This window comes from Nicotiana tomentosiformis, chromosome 8 (genome assembly GCF_000390325.3).
Source record: "Nicotiana tomentosiformis chromosome 8, ASM39032v3, whole genome shotgun sequence".
Lineage (NCBI taxonomy): Eukaryota > Viridiplantae > Streptophyta > Magnoliopsida > Solanales > Solanaceae > Nicotiana > Nicotiana tomentosiformis.
In genome coordinates this window covers 19,385,583-19,390,687 of record NC_090819.1, presented here as the reverse complement: position 1 = coordinate 19,390,687, position 5,105 = coordinate 19,385,583, and the positions used below count along the sequence as shown (strand labels likewise).

The 5,105-nt window shown below is 33.6% G+C and overlaps 1 long non-coding RNA gene across 6 annotated transcripts; it reads right to left on the bottom strand.

The window, feature by feature from the left end:
* Nucleotides 1-746: 746 nt before the first annotated feature.
* Nucleotides 747-4,000, bottom strand: LOC104108020 (uncharacterized). 6 transcript variants are annotated; one of them, XR_688922.3, is made up of 5 exons: nt 3,712-4,000; nt 3,073-3,193; nt 2,752-2,882; nt 1,785-2,631; nt 747-1,283 (listed from the first exon to the last, which is right to left on the bottom strand). It is a non-coding gene; the product is annotated as an uncharacterized lncRNA (long non-coding RNA). The 6 variants fall into 6 exon arrangements; XR_688923.3 differs by having other exon boundaries at nt 3,737-4,000; XR_011410223.1 differs by having other exon boundaries at nt 3,073-4,000.
* Between the last annotated feature and the right edge of the window lie 1,105 nt (nt 4,001-5,105).

Here is a 5,105-nt window from a genome sequence, read left to right as displayed (position 1 = left end):
GGGAAAGATTAATTAACAAGAACTTGAGGCTTTAATCCTCACTTTGTAGATTCTACCTAGGGATAGGATTGAACTACTTGTAGTCATATTTGGGTGTGCTTAATCTCTTAATTATTTTAGGGATAATTCAATTAGGAAGTCTTGTTAGTCTTCGAAAGAAGCTAATATAGAATTATTACCCGAGGATAATTAACATAAACTCGCTCATATTTGTAAAATCGTGAAATACATTGGATCGTTACTTGAGTGTAAATCCTGATGCATCCATGCTTGTAGCCATTGATCATTTTACTTGCTTTCTAAGTTAGTTTATATTTTCGCATTTAGTTATAATAATTCCATAACTAAATTCTAAGTGTTTGGCATTGCATAACAAGTGATAATTCTCTTACATTCCTAATCGCCTATATATTGTTCTCAGTGGGATTCGACCCGACTCATAGTTGGGTAAATTATATTGCATGCGACCGTATCTATTTACTTTTTAGTAGTGAATTTGAACGTCATCACATAGCACCAAATTACTAGTCCCTATGGCCACATTTTCTAAGCGTGGCAATTTTGTCTACGCTATGAAATAATTTTTAAAATATTTATTTAGCCACAATTGTGTGGTTAAGAAACTATATTTGCGTACATTAAACTCTCTATTCATATTTATTTCAAGCATATACTTTATGATCGCAAGCATCAAATTAAATAATAACATAATAAAAATAATTCAAATGTATATACTTGAAATAAACTTCAACAAAAAAAATATAATTTGCGTAGTACTATACCCATACTAATAAAGCACTACTATTTCAAGAAGTTCACAAGCAATGAACTTTACAAAACCGAATGTATTTCATCAAATAATAATAAATTGAAAATTAAATTTTGAACATTATTTAGGTCAATAAAAATTATCTAGGCCAAATTAAATTTTGAACTTTGGGAATCCTTGAGCAGTACCTTCTCCCCAACCATGTAAGCAACATCACAGACCTTCCTATCGGCATAACTCTTCTGTCTAGAGTGCACTATGCGAAGCCGCTCCTGAATCATCTTAACCTTATCCAAAGCATCCCGGACCAAGTCAGTACCCATTAGCCAACACCTCTAAGTCAGAATCCGGGCTAGAAACGACGCATGCATCCGTCGTCCGCTTGCCGACCGGCAGTAGGGGCCACAATATCAATAACAATAAACGTCACAATTGTTCAAAAAGTATGCATCATTCACGTCAATAGGTCAAATTGATTTGTGGCCACATTTTTAATTGCATCACTCGCATTTTCCTGCACATTCAAAATGAAATTAAAAATTAGAAAAAAAAACCTATATATAGTATGCATTGGTTATAGCAACATGTCTTACTAATAACTAATGAGGTTTATTTCACTACTAAAACATAACTAAGTCAAACACAAAAAAAGAGGTGCAAGCTAAGGAGAAGCAAAGTTGTGAATTAATAACTTGCTTACATCCCAAAATCACAGAAAGCTTTGCCTCGATTTCGATATGAGCACATGCATAATAATAGTGAGATTTGGAAAAGACAAGGATTTCAACGTATCCTACACTTGAAAGAGGTCAAAGAATATTCTAATTCCCTTCAAAAGGTTTAGTACTTTGTGTAAGGGCATATTATACCAATTATATTCGTGAAATATATTTTCCTTCCATTCATTCATAACTCCTGTTATTATGTAATGGAATCATCAAAAGCAAATAGTTTAGAAAAACATGGTCTTATAAGTTAAGCTGAAGTATTGTTCCGGAGTGTGAAATATAAATACCTTTTCAAGACTCGGAGCATGAGTTGAGCCAGAAGAATGTGATAGATTTTGGCCACTCATACCTCGTGCACTACTTGCATCAACGGGTGAAGGAAGATTAGATCCGGCACACCCTTGTATATCATGAATATTTAGTCCAGGGTTATTTTGTACCATTTGAACAAAAAAATATCGCATTTCTTCTCTCATTATTTCCTTCATTTCTTCCTTCAAAGAAGTTATTTCATTAGCATGCTTTTGTTGAAGCTTGCTGATTTCCTCATCTTTTTTCAGAGATCTTATCGTCACCGATCTACCATAGCATCTAACCGGACCAGGTTGCTCGTTTCCAAACACAATCTTAAATGCATCATCTGCTGTTTCTTGAAACTTTGACGATTTTGAAGTTCAGACCGTTAAAAAGAAATATTACTGAATATCACTTAGTGGATATGCTATAGAAAGTAAAAAATAATAACATTTGAATACAGAAATGGAGCAGCTATGCCGAATATTGTGTAGAAATACAGTTGAAAAATGCAAAAATCCAGAAAGGCAGTGCAAAAATATAGAAGCACATAGCATACTGTGCTAGTGTGCTTAATAGAACAAGTAAAGTTTCAACTGAACCTTTTGGAATGTAATACATATACTGATTAGAGAAGTGGAAATCAGTCTCCTTTGGTACCAGGTGAAAGATTTTCAGCTCCTCTGTGATTTGAAATTACCATTACATGACAGAATTCTCATAATTTATTGCTTAGTTAATTCACTGCTTGTTACTTCTTTTCACATCACTTATTTTGCTATTCTGGAATCCGTATGTAGCGAGTCCATGCATTATAACTTCTGATGGCTTTGTTGTAACCTATGAATGGTAAGAGACATAACAACTTTAAGGAGTGTTTGATTATAGTAGTATGACATATTTGTGGTATAGAGGGAGTAAGTTTATTTGGACTGACAAAAAGAAGAAACACGAACTAACCTAATCCTTGAAAGATTGAATCGATGTCTTGCCAAAAATAGGAAAATCTTGATAATACCAGTAGATGACAGCTTAGTCATGCTACGGAACTTAACTTCTTCCTCCTAGTAAAATCTTTTTTCTTCTTCCACCTGATAAATATAGATAATTTTCAGACATGACCAACTTCAACTCAGTTCTGTACAAGTCCACACATGTGAATTGTGACCCCCACCTTCTAAATGACCATCCAAAATAGCAGGAATTCTCTTAACTTAAACACAAATTTCACATGTAGGTGTCATATGTGGAAGGGTAAAAATTAGCTGAAGTAATACTTACTTTGTCAAACACTAAATCACGTGGTAGAAATTATCTAAAATATGTTTTGACCAGATCTGATCAACTCTTTCTCGGCAACTTCACAGCCAACTTTCAGTAGCACAGAAATAAATCTCACAATCTGCAATTAAAAAGAATATCGATAAGAGCACAAAGATAAAGGCTGACCTGAGATTGTCAACTTAATAATTTAGCAAAGCTGCAAAGATAATTGGACATATATGCTAAGATTCTCTACTCAGCTTCTATTTCACATACTAAAAGCTGATAAGAGAAGATCATATTACGAAGTATATAACTTTGGATATCTTTTTGGCATAACATTATTCAAATATAAAATGATCAAATTGTAGAACAATTGAAAGATCAGTTCATTGAAATAGTATAATTTCTTAGTTTAATTATACGCCCTTAGTTGTATAAATAAGTAAAAAAAATGATCTCATGCTGCGTCTTCAAAATCAAACTCATCTTCTGATATCAAGGAAAATTGATTAATACTCGAGCACATAAAGGAGAAAAGCTCATAGAAACAGAAATACCTCTACGAAATTTTATAGTATTAGAAATTTAATACTTCTATCAAGTGATTGAAAATCAGAACAAACCAAAAAAAGAACTAAGGAAATAGAATTTTACACCCCAAGAAAACTCAAATATTAACTCTCAAACAAGAATTCTGGTCAAGCGATTTGCGTGTGACTATCATCTCTGACAAGGCTATCCAAAAATAGTTGACGATTGAGTTTACTGGAGGTCGAACGGTGTTGTTGTTACATATTATGTTACCTCAAAGTATAGTGGATAGCAGTTAAAGCTAGCTGCCTTAACTGATTAGGGGAGGAAAACAAAACTTAGCAGATGCCTCCCTTAATCATAAAAGAGTAAGATAACCCATTTTGAGCTAAGAAGTTATAAGAATTGAGAACAATACCAGTTTTGACTTATGAGCTGTGAGATTGTCATATTAGCTTATATATATGATACTTTGAGTTTCACTACACTTACTTGATAGCATGCATGTCTCTTTAAAAGTTATTTTTGAGGGACCAGCCCCAAAATAAAATATTAATTCAAAGAAAGAAAATAACAAGTTGCAATGGCAACTTGTTTGCGATAAGGGCGGCTAAAATAAAGTTGCAAGTTGCAACAAGACCAAAACAGAAATAATTCTGGACGATGCAAATTGCAAAGAACAAAGCATTTTGATTGGTTGAAAGCTTGACAAATTTTGCTATAAATAACAGGCTTCATTCCTCATTTTAAACACACCAAAATAAGAAAGAAGTAATAGAAGTTAGAGAGAGTAATCCACATATTGCAGTCTATGAGATAAATAGTGAGTGTGAGTAATATTATAGTGATGTGTTTTTAATAAAGAGTATTATTTCTTTCAGAATTGTAGTAGTCTCTTGATACTACTAAGTTGTAATATTATAGTGGTAATATTGCTCTGCTCGGGTATTGTATTTACCTCGTTAAAAGAATTGGTGTCGTTGTTACTCTCTTGTGTTATTATTATTTTCTGTGGATATTATTTCTGGACGGGATTATTATTTTTCCCAATAACGTGATATCAGAGCCATGGCGAATAATGGTCCGCTATCTTTTCAGTACCCCCGTCTCACAAAAGATAATTATGAGAAATAGTGTCTACGTATGAAAGCCATTCTTGGCTCTCAGGATGTATGGAAAATCGTAGACAGAGGGTATGCAAAACCCGATAATGAGGAAGCTCTGCCCCAAAATGAAAAAGAGGTCTTGGCAAAGACGAGGAAGAAGGGTCAACAAACCCTCACGATCATCCACCAATGTTTGGATGATGCCATGTTTAAAAAGGTGGCAGATGCTACCACCTCAAAGGAAGCTTGGGGGATTTTACAAAATTCTCTTCAAGAAGTTGACAAGGTGAGGAAGTTAAAACTTCAAACTCCAAGGGCTGATTTTGAAGTTTTAAAAATGAAAGAATTCAAATGCATTTCGGATTATTGTTCAAAAGTGAAGGTTGTTGTAAATCAACTAAGAAGATACAG